General features: G+C 47.0%; 1 protein-coding gene across 4 annotated transcripts in view; it reads right to left on the bottom strand.

Annotated features, from left to right (window-relative positions):
* The window catches only part of LOC141407557 (SH3 domain and tetratricopeptide repeat-containing protein 1-like), a 51720-nt gene extending 38075 nt beyond the window's left edge, over positions 1–13645 (bottom strand). For all 4 annotated transcript variants that reach the window (XM_074000288.1, XM_074000287.1, XM_074000289.1 and 1 more), the window contains exon 1: positions 13438–13645. The gene's annotated coding sequence lies outside the window, so the exon portion shown is untranslated. The remainder of the gene's footprint in view (positions 1–13437) is intronic.
* Positions 13646–21019: the final 7374 nt, after the last annotated feature.

Below are 21019 nucleotides of genomic sequence, written 5' to 3' on the forward strand. Positions count from 1 at the left end.
ATGGCCAAGCTATACAATTCAGAAGCCCAACATGGCAGATTCCAAGCCTGGAAAGACCGTACACCCCTCAGGTCCTCTTTCCACAAAACACAGCTTCCTTGAGTTCCTCAGTCACTCCCCACCAACCAGGGAAGGAACCACGTGTTATGGAAAGATCAAGGGCCTTGAAGTCAAACTTCTGAGTTCATCAAGTACTTCATTTTTCCACTTAAATTACATGGCCTTGGCCAGGTGTGGTGGCTCACACCTGTAATCCCAGCACTTTGGGAGGCTGAGTTGGGCGGATCACCCAAGGCTGGGAGTTCAAGACCAGCCTAACCAACATGGAAAAACCCCATCCCTACTAAAAATACGAAATCAGCCTGGCGTGGTGGCACATGCCTGTCTTCCCAGCTACTCTGGAGGCTGAGGCAGGAGAATCACTTGAACCTGGGAAGCAGAGGTTGTGGTGAGCCGAGATCGCGCCATTGCACTCCAGCCTGGACAAGAAGAGCAAAACTCTGTTTCAAAAAAAAAAAAAAAAACGGGACCTTGAACAATTTTCTTAACTTGTCTAAGCCTCTATCTTCATCTTCAGTAAAATAATTTTACCTCTAAGATTGCATTCAATGGAATCCCACATGTAAAACAGCTGACAAATATTAGGGGCCCAACAGCTGTGCGCTCCTACTACCGCCCCACTTTACCCCAAGGGAGAAGCACAAGATGTCCAGAAAAAGCCTGTTGATCCCTATACCTCAGCAACTGGTGTTCACACAAGGCACAGTGGGATCCAGACTTACCAGGGTCACCCAAATACAAGACATGTTTTCATTTTTCAACTTAGGTACACATGGCTTCTAACGTTCACCATGTATGATCCATAATTTAGAAGAGATTTTCCTACACTACCCCGTGGTTCTATTTTAGCAGACTTAGATGTGCCATAATAGCTCACTCTCTTAAGCCCTCTTCAGTATCAAAAACAAAATTTTAACCTGTAACACAGTTATCAGCAGCGAAAGTGGAAAAGGTACCTATGAGTCAAAATGACCTTCTGCCCCGCCCCGCCCTACAAAAAGCTGTTCAGGAGGATTTGGGCTGGTTATGAGAATGCTGTCTGTATTCCCAGGGACAGACAAACGCCTACCCTCATTAGAAGCTGCGCTGCTCAGCCTCCAGGGTAGAAAGCTCCCCACACCCGCTACCCAAGGAGAAGAGAAGCAAACGGGGTGGCCAGGCTCCAGGACGTGGACTGTTTAGTGTGGTTTCTGCAGTCCAGGTCACCGCCCTAGGTGAAGTTTTTCCTTCCTTCTTTTCCACCCAAGTGGCCAAGGTCCTACGGCTGCTGTAGGGTCTCTTCCCTAGAATGAGCCAGCCCAGCCATTCCCTTTCCCTCTTTTCATTTTTTTTTTTTGAGATGGAGTCTCACTCTGTCACCAACGCTGGAGTGGAGTGGTGCAATCTTAGCTCACTGCCACCTCTGCCTCCCAGGTTCAAACAATTCTCCTGGCTCAGCCTCCCTGGTAGCTGGGGTTACAGGCGCCCACCACCACGCCCAGCTAATTTTTATATTTTTAGTAGAGACGGAGTTTCTACTTGTTGGCCAGGCTGCTCTCGAACTCCCGACCTCAGGTGATCCACCTGCCACGGCCTCCCAAAGTGCTGGGATTACAGACATGAGCCACCGCATCTGGCCGAGTCAGCCCAGCCATCCTGACTTTTTGTTCTGGCAAAATTACTCTCTTCCACGTCTACCTTCCAAGTAGCTAAATCAGAGATCCGGCCTTGGGGCAGGCTGGAAGAATCCCTGATTTTGGTCCTCAAGGGGTCCTACCAGGGTCTGGGACAATTCCAAGACTTGTGTTCTTAAAGAGGAAAGAAGCCTCACATACACAGCTCTCGCAGAGCTCAGGCAGAGCTCACGCAAGGCTTGGGAGGCGGCCCTAAGGTTTGGGTGTGCCATCTATGATAAGAGCTAAGAGATCTGAAGCCAGCTGTCTGGGTTCCATCCTCAATTCCAACAGCGCTGGCTGTGTGATGTTAGACAACGTCCCCAGCCTCTCTGTGGTTCCGTTTCCTCACTGTAAAAGGGCCACAATAATAGAGCTGCTCTCAAAGTTAAGTGAATTCGTGCATATAAGGTATTCAGAACAATGCTTGGCACATGGGGGACTTCAATACACGTATTGAACAGAGTAACTTAGCAATTAGTAAATATATTCATGCAGGCCATGCACGGTGGCTCATGCCTGTAATTCCAAAACTTTGGGAGGCTGAGGCGAGAGGATCACTTGAGCCCAGGAGTTTGAGACTAGTATGGGCAACACAGCAATATTCCATCTCTAAAAATGTGTTTCTGTAACGTATATGTATATATACACTCATGTATTCACAGCGTATTTATAATACACAAAATAGCTGGAATGCAGACTTAACTATTCACAATGGTTACTTCTAGAGAAGGGGGAATGCAAATTTCAGCTTTTTATGCTACACGTATATTCTTGTATCATCTGAAATATTTAAGCAAATTGTATGTATAAATTTGCCCCAACACACATAGCAGAACAGTGTAGTTTTGACTCAAAAATCTTCACATCATGGAAGATGGAATTGTTCTGTGAAAGTTATAGAGATGAAAAGTCTCCCTCCAGCCTAAATGCTCTTTCATCTGACCTATATTACACACACCAATGCAGACGCCCCAATCCTTTCCCCACTGTCATAAGAATTTTTCAGTGAACTGCAATCCCCTTTACAAACTAGATGATAGTTAGAGTCACCAGGCAAGAACGTGGATCCAGTTCTGCTTTTTCAAAGCCCAATGTTCCTCACATAATAGCAATGCATTCTTCAACCGGTCCACTGCCCCCAACACCTGACCTCTCTGTTGTACACAACTCAGCAAAGCCTGGGAGAAAGCAGGTGCAAATTTCACTTACTCAGTAACAACACATCCCGCCTGATTCCTCTGCTGGGCTAGTTCTCAAGTCATCTTTTACTAAGCTTTCATTCGGCTCTACCACATGTACCTAGGCTGGGTAAAATACTTTACCAGGTTTTTTTTTTTTTTGAGACAGCGTTTCACTCTCTACCCAGGCTGGAGTGCAGTGACACCATCTCGGCTCACTGAAACCTCCACCTCCAGGGTTCAAACGATTCTCCTGCTTCAGCCTCTCAAGTAGCTAGGACTACAGGCGCACCCAGGACTACCACCACACCCAGCTAATTTTTGTATTTTTAGTAAAGATGGGGTTTCACCGTACTGGCCAGGCTGGTCTCAAACTCCTGACCTCATGATACGCCCGCCTTGGCCTCCCAAAATGCTGGGATTACACGCGTGAGTCACCGCACCTGGCCTACTTTACCAGTTTTATTCCTGAATTAAACCTGTTATTACTATCAATAATGTCAATCAGTGCCATTTCATTCACCGTATGACACACACACACAAAGCACTTCATACTCGCTCCACCTATCTGCTTTTCTGCAATGGCCACAGTGTTCCCCATCTTACAGGAGAGGCACAGACAAAGACAATGACTTCTCCAAGGTTTTGTAATTCACAATCAGTGGCAGAACCAACATGACCAACCACGTCTGGCCAAGGCCTGTGTTTCAGCCACACCACCTGGTTGCTGCCCCTAAGGCTCAATGGGCAAGTAACAGATCACTCCGATTGCAGAGGCTTCTGAAATGCCCTCCGCCATGGTACAATGGACGGTTCGCTCTCAGGAGGGGAGGCAGGGGTGGGAATCAGCACACAGTTCTGCTAGGTTTCTCATGCAGGGCACAGACTATGTATTTTGTGCCTTGCTTTACAGGTGAAATGTCTCCTGCCCCCTGTACAACAGCTTTCTTTGTCCTCTCCACATAAAAGTACAACTGAGTTCCTCAGGGGAAGGCAGTGATCACTGCCCTGTGCCACACCTGACTGATGTCCAAACAAGTGGACACACAGGCTCTTCTTTTATGGCCCAGGTTGCTCCCATCTGCTAAGCATCGAAAACTACACACAGGATTCGCAGAACATGAATGACATGGAGGTGACCGCTTTATCTCTGTGGAAAACTTACTGCACTGTCTTAAAAAAGGGAATTCAGGAAAAGCTGAACATTTGAGGCTGGCTGGCTGTAATCTTCAGCTGCTGAGAAAGCCTCAGCTGCTCGGTTCCACTGTGGAAATCCAACTCCTCCCTCAAAGTCTAACTCAAGTACACCTCCTCTGCGGTGCCTGCCCCTTCCTCCCTTTCACAAGCACGTGTTCCCTCTGCAGTCCCAGAGCATTCTATTGCCACCTCTGGAGCCACGCTGTCCCAGCCTACAGCCAGCTCAGTGCGCAGCTGCATCTCCCTGTGTGTACCTGCAGGCCCCACCTGGGCTGGAAGGCTGCCTCCTTCTCCTCCGCACAGAGGCCGCACTCAGGAACTACTGAATGAGGGATGGAGTGGATGAGCAAGATCAGCCAAGGGCTACAGGGAGTGACCTGCAGCTCCCAGCAGGAACAGCCCCTGCCCTGCCAATCCGGAGGTGCTGGCTCTGTTCTCAGCAGGGCCGCTAAAAGCTCCGTTATAACAGCTCTAGGCCACAACGGTCAACTTGGTGTCAGGCCCTAGAGACACCGAAACTCCTAACAAATAAAGAGGCCGCGTATGCAGCATGCCAGTTAAAAGCACAGGCTTCGGAGTCAGAGCTTGAATTCCACTTATTATGTGATCTTGAGCAAGTTACTCAATGCATCAGTCTCATTTTGTCACCGGCAAAATGAGGACATTATCTGCCACACAGTGTTGCTGAAAAAGTAAGTGAGGTGACAGACGCAAAGTGCTTGGCAGTTACTTACTCTTATTGGTTTATTACAAAGAAGAGAACACGGGAACAGCCAAATGCAAGAGAGGCACAGGGCACACCACGGGGCAGAGAGGTCGGGGCTCCCATGCCGTCCCTGGAAGTGCCACCTTCCCAGCACCAAATGACTTCACCAAACCAGAAGCTCCCCAAACCCAGTGTTTAGAGGGTTTTATGGAGTTTTCATAACATCAACATGATTAAGTCATTGGCTACCCGTGACTAGCTCAATCTCCAGCCTGTCTCGTCTCCCCTCCCAGAGGTAGGGGTGGGGCTGACGTGTCCAACTCTATAATCATGACTCATCTTTCTGGCAACCAACCCTGATCCTGAACCTGTCTAGGGGCCGAAGCCACCTGTCATCTCATTATCATACAAAAGACACTCCTATCACCCCAGAGATTCCAAAAGTCTTAGAAGCTCTTGTATCAGGTATTGAAACCTAAGACCAAATATTATAACCAATGATGTTCCTATCACTCAGGAAATTACAAGGGTTTTAGAAGCTGTGGGCCAAAAACCAGGAAGAATACTAAATATATACACTATTGTACTATGTATCCCACTATCACAATAATTTTTTTTGAGACAGAGTCTACCTCTGTTGCCCAGGTTGGAGTGCAGTGGTGCGATCTCAGCTTATGGTGCGATCTCAGCTCACTGCAACCTCCACCTCTCAGGTTCAAGCAATTCTTGTGCCTCATCCTCCTGAGTAGCTGGAACTATAGGTGTGCAACACTACAACTGACTAATTTTTGTATTTTTTAGTAGAGATGGGGTTTCACTGTGTTGGCCAGGCTGGCCTTCAACTCCTGGCCTCAAGTGATCTCCCCGCCTCGGCCTCCCAAAAATCTGGGATAAGTGACGAGCCACTGTGGCTGGCCTCACTATCACAATAATTATACTGAGAGGATGGGGGAGAAAAACATGGGGAACTGGAGGAGCGGGGAAGGTAAGCAGCCTGAATCTTTGTCTTCCACAGTAAGACATCTCCCTGTCTTTCACACAATCTGGAAGAACGAGCTAAAACATAAACACAGTAACCTCCAGGGACCAGGGATCAGAGTGGAGAAGGGTAAGGTAGGGGATTGCTGGGTTTTGTCCTAAGCCTTGTTAATTTCTGACTCTTAGAGCTGTAGGTCTGTACAACTTTGCTAAAAATGAGCATTTACCTGTAATCCCAGCACTTTGGGAAGCCAAGGTGGGCGGATCACGAGGTCAGGAGATCAAGACCATCCTGGCTAACACGGTGAAACCCCGTCTCTACTAGAAATACAAAATATTAGCCGGGCGTGGTGGCAGGTGCCTGTAGTCCCAGCTACTCAGGAGGTTGAGGCAGGAGAATGGTGTGAACCTGGAAGGCGGAGCTTGCAGTGAGCTGAGACCATGCCACTGCACTCCAGCCTGGGCAACAGAGCGAGACTCCATCTCAAAAAAAAAAAAAAAAAAAAAAAGTTTTTAGTTTTTAAACAAAATCTGATACTTGACCAACAACAATAGTATATTAAGTGATATGGTTTTGTGTTTTTGTTTGAGAGAGGGTCTTGCTCTGTTGCCTGGGCTAGAGTGCGGTGGTGTAATTCTAACTTACTACAGCCTCAAATTATTGGGATCAGGTGATCAACTCTCGAGCAGCTAGAACCACAGGTGTGCACCACCACGCCCAGCATTCTTTCTTTTTTTTCTTTTCTTTTTTTTTTTTTTGGTAGAGGTGGAGGTCTCACTATGTTGCTGGTCTTAAACTGCTGACCTCAGTGGATCCTACTGCCTCAGCCTCCCTAAGTGCTAGAATTACAGGTGTGAGCCACCACACCAGGCCAAAGTGGTGTATTCTAAAATTTTTTGTAATCCAACCACTTTGAAAAACTATGGAGAGCTATAAATCGTCTCCCCATAAACACACATGGATGCATACACACAAAATTGTTGCACAGGATTTTGGGGACTTCATAAAGTTCTGAAAGCCAGGTTAAAAACCTTAGGATTATAGATTCTGGGTTGTTTTTTTTTTTTTTTCCTTTTTTTGAGACAGAGTCTCACTTTGTCGCCCAGGCTGGAGTGCAGTGGCGTGATCTCCGCTCACTGCAAGCTCTGCCTCCCAGGTTCACGCCATTTTCCTGCCTCAGCCTTCCGAGTACCTGGGGCTACAGGAGCCCGCCACCATGCCCGGCTAATTTTTTGTATTTTTAGTAGAGGTAGGGTTTCCCCAAAGCCAGGATGGTCTCAATCTACTGACCTCGTGATCCACCCTGCTCGGTCTCCCAAAGTCTGGGATTACAGGCGTGAGCCACCGCGCCCGGCCCTAGATTCTGGTTTATTAAAGGAAATTTATTTCAAGTCAGAGCTTGTCATTTATTGCACAGGAAAATAAAAATTTCGTTAAGAAAATCAAAAACACCTACATGATAAAATGAGGTCCTGCTTGGTCTTAAACTACTTGGTGACCACCATCAGTTGTTTTCTTGACCACAGGATGCACCTAATTCCTAACTATGAATAAAGGTACAAACATTGTTTATTGGGCTTTTGGCTTCAGCCTGAGACAATCGGATTCTCTCAAACTCAGGAATGTGAATCGCTGTTGGGTGGATGCAGCTGTTTCCATTCTAGAAATGGACCTGGAATCATGTACTTTGCGACTATGAAGAGTCCTTTGTGTAAAACTTGAAAAGGCAAGGTCCCAAATTCCCCATATGGGTGTTTCTTCCAGTAGAGGAATTACTCTAATGACTTCTTAGCAAAACTTACATGATCAGGGCAGGCCATCAAAATACTCCAGAACACAAAGTTTAGCTCCATTTCTGATGGACCTGTCTCCACTGCTATCAGTCTCACCAACAGCCTCACATCAAGTCAGAGGAACGGTTTTTTCATTTAAGAAGGATCTTCATGGCTGGGTGTGGTCGCTCACGCCTGTAATCCCAGCACTTTGGGAGGCCAAGGTGGGCGGATCACGAGGTCAGGAGTTTGTGACCAGCCTGGTCAACATACTGAAACCCTGTCTGTACTAAAAATAAAAAAATTAGCCAGGCTTGGTGGCACGTGCCTGTGGTCCCAGCTACTTAGGAGGCTGAGGCAGGAGAACTGCCTGAACCCGGGAGGTGGAAGTTGTGGTGAGCCAAGACTGCACCACTACACTTCAGCCCGGGCAAGAGGATGAGACTCCGTCTCAAAAAAAAAAAGAAGGATCTTCATGTTCCTGCCAATTTGAAAAAAAAAAAAAAATTGGTATCTGTTAACCAGAGGTAATGAAAAGCACCTCCCAGGCTGCTGTAGTAAGTGGATTGGTAACTGTGGTGGGAGATTCCAACCCGCGAGACCTGTGACTATATCACGCAGCAAAAGGGCTTTGCCAAAGTCCTTAGGAGGAGTATCTTGGGCTATCCAGGGAGGTCCAATCTAATCCTATGAGCCTCTAAGAGCATAGAACTGGCCAGGCGAGGTGGCTCACACCTGTAATCTCCGGACTTTGGGAGACTAAGGCAGGCAGATCATGAGATTAAGAGATGGAGACCATCCTGGCTAAAATGGTGAAACCCCATCTCTACTAAAAATACAAAAATTAGTTGGACATCCTGGTGGGCACCTGTAGTCCCAGCTACTCAGGAGGCTGAAGCAGGAGAATCACTTAAACCCGAGAGGTAGAGGTTGCAGTGAGCTGAGATCATGCTACTGCACTCCAGCCTGGGCAACAGTGTGAGACTCCATCTCAAAAAAATATTTTAAAATAGGGCATAGAACTTTCTCCAAGTGCAAGAAGAGAAATGCACACAGGGGAACTGAAGAGCCTGACCAGGTCCCTGGGTTAGCTAGTCCTGAGCTGATGGGACCACGTGCAAAGACCAGATAGAGGCCTCAGGAGCTGAGGGCAGCCCTCAACAGATGGCCAGCAAGGGAACAGACACCTCAGTCCTGCAACCACAAGGAACTATATTTGGCCAAAAGCGCTTGGAAACAATTCTCCAGTGAGGAATGCAGCTCAGCCCACATTATGATTTTTGCCCGGTGACACCCACGTCAGAACAGTGGGTGCCCCAAAAAACTGTGAGATGATACAATTTCAATTATTTTAAGCCACAAAATTTGTGGAAATGTGGTAAAGCAGCAACAGAAATGAATAGTGATTTACGTGGAAACCCCTAGAAGAGTGTCTGGCACGGTGTTGACACTTGACAAGTGTTTACTGATTTCCTCACATCGCAAGGCAGGGCTGGCCACACTCCATCCAAAACAATAGATGATAGACTTGTTCTGACAAAACAGATTCAGTGAATTATAAATGGCCCAGAACACCTACAAATTTTAAGTTTCAGGTAAGTGATTGACTTTCCTTTCACTTAGAAACCTCCCAATGCTCATCTTACTGACAAACTCTAAGTACCAGGCAGGAGACTAAACACCAGACAAACCCAGCCCCAGATGCCCCGAGGGAGCCCGTCCCAGCACTCACTCCGCTGCACTGAAATGATGTCCAAGTCAGTTTATCCCACTAGACCAAGAACTCCAGCTCTCCATGTGTGAGTCACCAGTGCTGCCTCTGCATCTCTGCTTCTAGGATGGTGCTTCTGCACTTCACAGGAAATCTGTATCAATGTTTGTCAACACTATGTATGACAGTGTCACTTAATATCTGCACAGAAAACATCAATTCTTTGAGGACCAGGGCCGGGTTTATTAGCCTTCGTACTCCCACTGCCACTGTCTGGGACATCAGAGGCACTCGGTAGAAGTTGGTGAAGAGAAAGAAAAGGCAGAGGAGAGAGAGGAAAGCAGGACCAACACCGCAGACACAGATTCTGAGGTGGCTGGAGGAGAGGCAGGACAGAGAAACTTCCTGGTTGCTGGGATGGGGTTCACTGTGATACCTGCTGCTGGATTTCAAATGTCAAAGGTGACGCTTTGCTGACCTTGACGTCTGACTGCCCTTTAGCCTTCCCAACCTCAAGACAGGGCACTTAGAAACTGCAATGTCAAGAAATTATGCTTCATTAAGGCATGGGAATGTTATTTACATGAACCTTCATTACTGCATTTTTTTTTTACATGGGAATGTAAATAATTGAAGAGATTGTTAAAGACTAATCACGCACATTCAATAACTTTGTAAAATATTAATGATAACTGAAACACAAATTTTGATGTTCCCCAAAAATGCTAACATATAAAACAATACTGGCCAATTAAAGATAGAAAACAATCCTAATGAAGCTCCCCAACAGACACATTAAAACTTCTCTGTACATTAAACATTTGAGATTTCAAAGGAAAACCCAGATTCATTCCATTCTTAATATGGCGTTTAAAAAAAAATCTTAGGTAATACAATATTTCATTTAAAATTTACAAAATTCCATTACATTCATAATTTCGTTTGATCCTCAAAACAATCTCCTGAGTTAGGCAGAACAGGTATTACTAACAACTAACTCCATTTATAGGTAAGGGAACTGAAGTTCAGCAAGTACTTGGGCTTAACAAAAGCTTTAATAGGGCCACATATCGAAACCAAATCCTCTGCTCAAAAGAACTAGAATAAGTTATCTTTTACATATTATTCATACTGATATCCTGTCAATATCCAAAAATGTTTTGAGGTAGCCTGCAATAATAGACACCTATCCAATAAAAACATTAAAATGAAAAACGGGGAAAAAAACAGCAGGTGATATGGGAGACAGACGAAGGTAGATAGCAAAGGCTGAGACTTATAATCTAAGAAAACTTAATCTCTGACCTTCCAGTTCCAGGGAGATAACGCTAAAGGAAACAAGATGGTTTATAGACTCAAAATCTGACAAAAGAGAGGTTGCATCAGTTCTTAACTCTGAAACACTCCTAGCAGCCACAGCAAATCTCTAGGACAACATACCAATGGCATCAAAGCAAGAGTATACTTCAGTGATAGAGTGAATTAAGTTCCCTGTTTGGGACCCAGGCCAGGGCTAGAGAAAAGAACTCTGAAATATAGAGCTCAGAAATAAATCCTCTGTCGGCCACAGGCAGTGGCTCACACCTGTAATCCCCAGCACTCTGGAAGGCTGAGGCGGGCAGATCACGAAGTCAGGAGATGGAGACCTTCCTGGCTAGCACAGTGAAATCCTGTTTCTACTGAAAATACAAAAAATTAGCCAGGCGTGGTGGGAGGCCCCTATAGTCCCAGCTGTTTGGGAGGCTGAGGTAGGAGAATGGAGTGAACCCAGGAGGCGGAGCTTGCAGTGATCCGAGATCCTGCCACTGTACTCCAGCCTGGGCAACAGAGCAAAACTCTGTCTCCAAAACAAACAAACAAACAAACAACAACAACAACAACAACAAAAAAATATATATATATATATACACACACACACCCTCTGTCTTCTCCATACCCATATGTCCCCTTCCGTGAGAGACTTCCTTTCATTTAATCCATATAAAAATCAAGCCTACTCTAAATGAAAAATACTTCGACATAGAAGCAGCATTAACTAGTTAAGTTTTATTAAGACATTAATAAAATCTAGAAAACAATAAAGAAAATCTGGTCGCGTTTTGAAGCCCTCTCCTAAGATCAGATTCCCCAAAAGAACAAAGTGTATGGGGCATATAACAAAGATATTTTCCTAATCTAAGAATGCAAATCAAAATAAAGGCAAAATCCTACTGAGTGAAGCAAAAATTGTAATTCAGTAGCTCAAGACTTGACCAAATGTCTATTTTTAATCCCTATAATCATCCAAATAACTAGGAATAGCAGAGAAAATTGTGTCTCCTTTCTACAGAGACACATGGTTTTAAGAAACTCAAACACATCAAATTCCCACCTTACCAAACAGGTAAATTGGAAAGGAGCTTAGTATTTTATTTTTAAATTATTTATTTACCTTTTTATTTTTTAGAGAAAGGGTTTCACTCCGTCACACAGACTGGAGTGCAGTGGCATGATTATAGCTCACTGCAGCTTCTAATCTTGGGCTCAAGTGATCCTCGCTCCTCAGCCTCCCAAAGCGCTGGCATTACAGGTGTAAACCACAGCAACCGGCCTATTTTAAAGAATTAATTACCATATACCTTAGAGAATTGTAGCTCCTTTATAGGTCATTCAACATGTGATGCAATTTTTTACAAGTGCATTTTTTTTTTTTTTTTTTTTTTTTTTTTTTTGAGATGGAGTCTCACTCTGTCGCCCAGGCTGGAGTGCAGTGGTGCAATCTCCGCTCACTGCAACCTCCACCTCCCGGGTTCAAGTGATTCCCCTGCCTCAGCCTCCCGAGTAGCTGGGACTACAGGCGTGTGCCACCACACTCAGCTAAGTTTTTGTATTTTTAGTGGAGACGGGGTATTTTTAGTGAAGACGGGGTTTCACTGTATGAGCCAGATTAGCCATCTTCTAACCTCGTGATCTGCCTGTCTTGCCCTCCCCAAGTGTTGGGATTACAGGTGTGAGCCACCACACCTGGCAACAAGTGGTAATTTTCAACTATGCTTCAAACCATTACACAAGCCAAGTACATCTACTCAAGGCACTCTCAAGTTTCCATTTACTCCCATTTTAGTCAACAAAATAAAATGTTAAATTGGAACATATTTCACATGACACTTAAAAGATCAACAAAATGCTCCTGAAAAGTTCTGAGCTCAACAACTCCATTAATGAGAAAAAAACAAATCAACTGGATATAGGGAAGATGCTGCACATAAAACACAATTGTGAAGAATATGCAAGATATTGCCAAAAAGTTACTTAAGTTTTCATCATAGATACTTGTCCTTAAGTCTGAGATAAAGTATATACTCATGTAACTAAACTCGTTTAAAAGGAAACAAAGGGGAAGAAGAAAAAGAACTTCCACTTTAGAATCCACATTTTCAAAGGCGTCCATTATTTACACCATTGCGGGGAAGAGAATTTTTCTCTGCTGTATTTGCTTGAAAGAATTAAAGCTGTAGGGCAAAAATTCTTGGAAATTATGTAGTTTACGATCCTCAAAAGTGAGAAAAATGAAGCCCAGAAGAGAAGGCCTTCCAGGAAAATTCCAGAGCCGGAGGTAGACCCAGTACATTGTTTTTGTTTTTGTTTTGAGAGGAAGTCTCACTCTATGGCCCAGGCTGGGGTGCACTGCAGCCATTTCACTCACTGCAACCTCCACGCAGTCCCCTCAGTGAGTTGGCGAAGCAGTCTCGCTGCGAGGGAAGGCGGGGAGGGCGGGGAGGGCGGCGGAGTCTCCCACTCGCGGTGACCCGTACCCCGCCCCACGAGTGGGTCCTCGCAGGGCCCCCTCTGCCGCACGCGGGGACCAGCCACCCTGCGGGGTACGGGGCAGAAGCCCGCGCCCGGGTCCATGCAGTCCACTCCGCGGCAGACGCGGGGAGCCGGGGAGCAGTGGGGACCGGCCCCCACCCGCAGGGCAACCGGGACTCCCCGCGCGGGCCCACGCGGTATCGCAGCAGGCGCGAAGCCCCCGGTGCCACACGGGGCCGAGACAAAGCCCAGGCGCAAGGACCCCGGATCCCGACCTCGGACCCTGCGGAGCGGAGCTCGGACCCTGCGGAGCCGAGCTCGGAGCCGCCACACCCGGGGCAGAGACGCCCACCCGGTCTGGAGACCCCGTCGCCCATGGCGCCGTCTCACCTCAGGCCGCCGCCTCGCAGCCCTAGCTCCTCGCCGCGGCGCCTGGGCCGACTGGAGCGCAGCTGAGCAGCCGACAGAGCCACCGCAGCCTCAACAATGGAGCCCCAGGGCGGGGCCGCCGCCGCGCCGCTTCAGCCCGTGTTGCCCGCTCAGGATCCGGCTCGGATCAAGGAGCTGCAGCTGGCGCGGGGCTGCGGCCCGGAAACACACCCTGCAGGTGCACACGGCCCTGCCCGCCTCCCGCCGCCCCGCCCCGCCCCCAGCGGAGCCAGGCGCCCAGGGCCCGCCCCCCGGCCAAGGGGGAGCCAGCTGCGCGGAGAAGGTGGGGCCTGGGGGAACAAAGGGAGGTTGGGCGGGGCGGCGCTGGGACTGGGCGTGCGGGGTACCGCGGGAGGACCGGACCCAAGAGCTGGCCGGATCCTGGCCTCCTGGAAGACCCAGCTCAACGTCCACCTGGAGTCTACTGTACAGGACGCGCTCATCTCAAGCCCAGAACTCAGGCTTTTAGGACAGAGAGCGAGAGACAGGCTTGCTTTACAAAAAGGGAAACTGAGGTCCAAGGAATAGGATTGCCTGCTGCCCGAAGTCACGTAGTCCCATTCACTCGTTCACCTTGTCATTCAGCAAACATTTGGAAGCACGTATGGTGGGTGTTAGGAGTGAAGTAGGGCCGGGCGCGGTGGCTGGCGCCTGTAATCCCAGCACTTTGTGGGGCCGAGGCAGGTGGATTACTTGAGGCCAGGAGTTCGAAACCAGCCTGGCCAACAAGATGAAACCCCATCTCTGCTAAAAATACAGAAACTTAGCCGATCGTGGTGGCGCGTATCTGTGGTTGCAGCTACTGGGAAGGCTGAGGCAGGAGAAATCGTTTGAACCAGGGAGGTAGAGGTTGCAGTGAGCTGAGATGGTGCCACTGCATGTGCTCCAGCCTGGGCGACAGAATGAGACTCCGTCTCGAAAAAAAAAAAAAAAATTAATAGATGGGAAGTAGAGGCGAACCTAGGCCTTCCCTGAAGGAGCTCGGCCAAGGAGTACCTGAAATGTCTCTGCATCTCTTTAAGGTCTGATAAACGAACCAGGAGCGAGCACTAATCACTTCCCTTTCCTGCCACAGAGCTTTCATGTGTTTGCTGTTCCCCGCCTGAAATGCCAAGTACCAATGGTATTTATTTATTTATAGAAATGGGGTCTCCCTATGTTGCCCAGGCTGGTCTCAAACTCCTGGCCTCAGGCTATCCTCTCGCCTCAGCCTCCCAAAGTGTTGGGATTACAGGCATGAACCACTGTCCCCAGACCTGATCGTCTTTAAAACCTCTTTCCTCATCTTATTTGAGCTCCCTGCTTCATGTGACCCCACACCCTTGGTTTCCCTGTACTCCCATAGCTGCTCCTCGGTGGGTCCCAGGGACCCACCCCCTTCTCTGCCCAACTTGTATATGTCTGGACTCAGGCCAAATGCCCTTCCATTTGCAGTGGGCACTGCCACAGGAAATCTCATGCCCTTCCGGGCTTCACAAACCATCCACATGCTCTGCTGCCTGCCAGAGACCTCCATCCCATCAGATGCCCAGCCCTGACCTTTCCCAAAGCTCCAGCTGGACGCAGGGAAGCATCTCAAATTTTCCACAGGCCGAAACAGAGTGCTTTATTAGTGCCCTAACCTGCTCATTCACATTCTTGTGATTCTCTGTGAACAGCCCCTCCATCCACCCAGCTGCTCAGGTGAAAATCTCAAATCCTCCTCCAGTCCTTCCTCCCAGAACCTCTCATGCAGCCCTCTGCCTTCCTAGGACACTGAGCACCCCTCACTCCCAGTGCCGGCAGGGGTGCTGTCTGAGTGGCTGCCACCCACGTGGCATGAATTGTGACCTTTTGCCCGGAGTGGTGGCTCACGCCTGTAGTCACAGCACTTTGAGAGGCTGAGGCAGGCAGATCGCTTGAGGCCAGGAGACTGGGACTAGCCTGGCCAATATGGTGAAACTAAAATACAACAATTAGCCAGCCATGGTAATGCGTGCCTATCATCCCAGCTACCCTACCGAGGAGGCTGAGGCAGGAAAATTGCTCGAACCTGGGAGGCAGAGGTTGCAGTGAGCCAAGGTCACACCACTGCACTCCAGCCTGGGCAACAGAGTGAGAATCTGTTGCAAATTAAAAAAAAAAAAAAAAAAAAAAAAGCAGAAGAAGAAGAAGGAGAAGAAGTGTGACCTCTCTAAGGCAAGGCAGTGTCCCACTCTGATTCAATTCCATGTGTAAAACAGGACCTGCACCCTGAAGGCACTCACCCAGGGAGGCTGCTGGGATGGGTGGATGCAGTTAAAGTCTTCTTGGTGGCTGGGGCTGACCCCATCCCCATCGCTCTTCCCACACACACCTGCACACTCATCACTCCCAAGCTTGCACCCACCACTGAAAGCCTGTTCCTTAATCTGATTTGCCTAACAAGGTCCCCGGATGAACAACACATGCTTCCCTACCTCTCCCCTGCTAGGGCCCCACCGTGTTCTGGGATGTACTCAGGGATCAGGAGAACAAAACCTCAGGGAGTGAAAGGACATTCCAGGGTGCAGGCCTCTGCATCCCCCTCCATGCCCTCACCCCTGCCTGACACACCCTCACCCCTGTACTTGACCAACTCCTACCAACCCTTAAAGTCTCACCAAATTCAGTGGTGGCAGCCACACCCTAAAGTGGCTGACCACCCCCCAGTGACCTATGCCCTTGCATAATCTTCCTGACCTTGGGTACGAGCAAAACCGGTGACTGGCTTCTAACCCATAGAGCCTGGCGAAAGCAATGGGATGTCACTGTCACAGTGCATCACCTTCGCACACTAGAGAGAACGGTTCCGCCTGCAGGCGCTGCAGGAGGGAGATGCTGTGCTGAGAAAGGACCTTTGGAGGGCCCCGTAGGCAAGGAAGCAAAAAGCTGGGCCCTTGCCAAGCGGGTCCGAGGAAATGAATTCGGCCAATAACCTCGGCGGACCTGGAAATGGATTCTGCCCTGATGTAGCCTCAGATGAGGATGCAGCCCAGCTGCTTAGCGTGAGATCCCAAGCACACGACCCGCTAAAATGTGCTCAACTCCTAGCTTGCCAAAATTGGCTTAAAGGTGTGTGTTGTTTTAAGCTTCTAAGTTTTTAGTTATTGCCTATGAAAGTGTTAAAATATGAGACAATAACTTAAGTCCCCTCCCCATCACACACATTCTGCTTTCTGGCATTCATCACAATTATACTTATTGATTTAAAATCTCCCTCTTGACTGGGTGCAGTGGCTCAGGAGTTCCAGACCAGCCTGGCCAACATGGTGAAACCCCATCTCTACTAAAAATACAAAAATTTGCTAGATGTGGTGGTGCAATCCTGTAATCCCAGCTACTCGGAAGGCTGAGGCAGGAGAATTGCTTGAATCCAGGAGGCAGAGGTTGCAGTGAGCTGAGATTACACCATTGCACTCCAGCCTGAGTGACAAGAACAAAACTCTGTCTCAAAAAAAAAAAAAAAAAAAATTGTCTCTTACCACTAGCATGAAGGTTCCATGAGAAGAAAAATGGAAACTCTTGCTCATAACAGTGCCCCAAATGCCCAGCACGGTGTAGCTCTAGGGCAGTTAGTCAATGGTGCATGCTGCTGGTTGGAGGGCCCAGCTGGTCCTCCCAGCTGCCTTCTCTTTGGTCACATTCCATTATAGAGAACAGAATAGTTTCTTGCCTTTCCAGAGTCCCTCTTAGTGGGGATTGGCCTAGTGACATTGTCCTGCCCCGGGAGACATAAGTGGAAGTTGGCTGAAAGGTTTCTAGCCTTGGTGTGCTGGGACAATTTGAACCAGGACATGACAGCTGACCGTCCATTGTGTGGGAATTCTGCAACTTGGTTGTTCAACACATTCAGTACTTAAAAATATTAAATAATATAAACTCGCAAATTAAAAAATGCATTAGACCAGATGCAGTGGCCCACGTCTAACACATTGGAAGCCTGAGGCAGGAAGATCACTTGAGCGCAGGAGTTCAAGACCAGCTTAGGCAAAAAAGGAAGACCCTGTCTCTACAAAAAATTTTAAAATTAGCTACGCATGGTGGTGTGTGCATGCAATCCTAGCCACTCAGGAGGCTGAGATGGGAGGATCGCTTGAGCCATCTGTTCAAGACTCCAATGAGCTCTGATAGTGTCACTGCACTCCAGCCTGGGTGACAGAGCCAGACCCTGTCTCAGAAATAAATATATTTCATATATTAATAAATTTATAATAAATGTATATATACACATTTATGTATTATAATTATATATTTAGACATAAATATCTATTTCTTGTTTTATTTATTTATTTATTTATTTATTTTGATATAGAGTTTAACCCTTGTCACCCAGGCTAGAGTGCAATGACACAATCTGGGCTCACCGCAACCTCCGCCTCCTGGGTTCAAGTGATTTTCCTGCTTCAGTCTCCTGAGTAGCTGTGATTACAGACAAGCACCACCACGCCTGGCTAATTTTTGTATCTTTAGTAGAGATGGGGTTTCTCCATGTTGGTCAGGCTAGTCTTGAACTCCTGACCTCAGCTGATCTGCCCACCTCAGCCTCCCAAATTGCTGGGATTGCAGGTGTAAGCCACTGTGCACAGCCTATATTATATATTTATATATTATAATTATGTATATTAATTTTATGTAATATATATAAATATAAATATAAAAACTTTCCTTGCCTTCTCTTGTTTCTACCTACAGTCAGTCCCATGACTTCAAATACTATCTACATGTAGTAATTTTAAATTTATAGTTTTTTAATATATATATATTTTTTTATGTTGTTGCTGTTGTTGTTGTTGTTGTTGTTGAGACAGAGTCTCGCCCTGTCACCAAGCTGGAGTGCAATGGCACAGTCTCAGCTCACTGCAACCTCTGACTCCCGGGTTCAAGCGATTCTCCTGCCTCAGCCTCCCAAGTAGCTGGGCTTATAAGCGCCCACCACCACGTCCAGCTAATTTTTGTATTTTTAGTAGAGACAGAGTTTTGCCATGTTGGTTAGGTTGGTTTTGAACTTCTGACCTTAACTGATCACCCACCTCGGCCTCCTAAAGCGCTGGGAATACAGGCGTGAGCCACCTTGGCCAAAATATTTTTCTGTTTCCAAACATTTTATATGAGAGGAAAGTGGAGAATAAATTATCTGACACTCTACTGTAAAAAAAAATCTTTGTGCCTCTCTTCTTTTCATCTTTCCTAAGTGCACATATTACCAAAATGTCTTTAGGTTGAGGTCTCCCCGTGAAAACTTTACAGGGTGTTGTGTCCTCAGCCACCCTCCTGTCTTTTCCTAGTCCTGGCATTTTAGAACTGTCTGGGGATGACCCAGGATACCCACTGTGGCCATGTCTATTGGAGGGTCTAGTGAGTATCAGCCCCAGGGTCATCTCATCCCCAAGGACAGCCCGAGGTAGGGGGTAGAGTCTCTCATGGGAGCAGCTGGATGCTCTTGGCCTTAGAGGAATCTCCTGGTATAGTTTCATCTAAAATGGTGACCCCTTAGGGTTATTAAAATTTTAGGACATTAAAATGAATGGACAATACAACGTAATGTCATTAAAGCTAGGTTATTGAAACTGTTCCTCCAGCCGGAGCTTTTATTCCTCGGAGACACATTGACGATCCGCAAATGGGATGCTGATATTGAGAGGAAAAGGCAGAAATGATTTCTGCTTTCTAGATTGTCTCAGACTTGCGAAGAGAGAAAAATTGTCCCAAAGGACAAGGAAACCCACCCCAGAGAGGATGTGCAAGAACCTGAATATGAAAATGCACTTAAGGCACACAGGAGGGCAAAGAGCAGTGCCAGTGCCTCCTAGGTGGTCACTGAGTGCTTTACTGAACAGGATGGGTGTCCCGAGGAATAGAATGGCCTGCCGTGACACTTAGAAAGGTCTGTGTTGGAGTCAGCAATGCCTCTCCCTGAGTTTGTTACCTTGATAAGGCTTGTCCGCTTATTTGACTTTCAGTTTTTCATTGACTATAAGATACATGTTGTCAGTACAGCTTGAAAGATAAAGGTACTATTTCCAAAGTAGCAAGGTAAAATGACGTATATAATTTGCTAAAAATTCATATTTATTCCTTCCCCAGAGTGAGTGTAGTAGGTTTTAAAGGTCTGTTCTTTTTAAGGGTAATTTCAAATGGAATTGTAGGACTTAGCTTTGTCAATGCTACTGGTGAAATAAAAGTATGATAGATAAATTGATGGTTTACAAAGATTCACCAAAATGTCAGTTCCCCTCTTGTAGCATGGTGAAGAATTTATGACAGTGGATACATCTGTATCCTCTTATCTGGATATCTGAGGGGTTTTTTGGTGTTGTTTTTTGTTTTTTTGGAGACACTGTGTTGCTCTGTAGCCCGGCTGGACTGCTGTGGTACCATCTCTGATTACTGCAACCTCTGCCTCCCGGGTTCAAGTGATTCTCCTGTGTCAGCCTCCCGAGTAACTGGGATTATAGGCACCTACCACCACACCCAGCTAATTTTTGTTTTTTTTAGTAAACACGGGGTTTTAGGCCTGGCACGGTGGCTCATGCCTGTAATCCCAGCACTTTGGGAGGCCAAGGTGGGCGGATCATGAGGTCAGGAGTTCCTGAGTTCCAGAGCAGCCTGGCTAACATGGTGAAAAACTGTCTCTACCACAAATACAAAAATTAGCTGAGCCTGGTGGCAGGCACCTGCAATCCCAGCTACTCGGGAGGCTGAGGCAAGAGAATTGCTTGAACCCGGGAGGTGGAGGTTGCAGTGAGCCAAGATCTTGCCACTGCACCCAAGCCCAAGCGACAATGCAAGACACCATCCTCACACTTGACATAAACCCTGGCTGCAGAGTAAAATCAATCACTTGTGGAGATTTTTTAATATAATGATGTGTCAATTTCAACCATGGATAAGGCCATTTAGCCTTAGTAAGACCTATCGTGTTAAGATTGTGCCTGTTTTGCAAAATTTCATGTCATCATCCCACTTGTTATTCAGGAAACATTTTCTCTTGAGTTTTAGGTTCAGTACTGAGGCTCCTTGATGGACAATACATTTTCCAATTCTGAGGACAAGGCAGAGGAAGCCCCCTCTGTGAGAACTTTCATTTTGCTTCTGGAAAAGTACATTGAATCAAATATAGGAAAGGCTTGCATGGTGGCTGACAGGTTCGCCTGCTTTATCATGCTGGTGTTTTATCTTCTGGACAGAAGTAAAAGGAACACAGCTATGTCTGTCTCTGTGTAATAACTCAGGACTTACCTGAGTAAACTCTGGGGTGTCATGAGATGAACTGCTACCTCCACTTAGAGAGGCTTCAGGGACAAAATTTCAAGAGATTTCTGAGGGATAGAAGAGCAGGGCTGCCTTATTCTCTGATCCCAGGTAACTACTCAGAGACCGAGGCAAGGGTTGGGGACACCCAAATGCATATACTAGGTGTCTTTGATACAGCCTCCATTTCCTTGCTAAATCTATGCAATGACACACTGAGAAATCTGACGAGTGGGGCTGAAGATCCCTGATGTGTCAGTTCCAGGGTTGGATGGAAACAAGTGGTTTCAGT

The sequence above is a fragment of the Macaca fascicularis genome, chromosome 8 (assembly GCF_037993035.2).
Source record: "Macaca fascicularis isolate 582-1 chromosome 8, T2T-MFA8v1.1".
Classification (NCBI taxonomy): domain Eukaryota; kingdom Metazoa; phylum Chordata; class Mammalia; order Primates; family Cercopithecidae; genus Macaca; species Macaca fascicularis.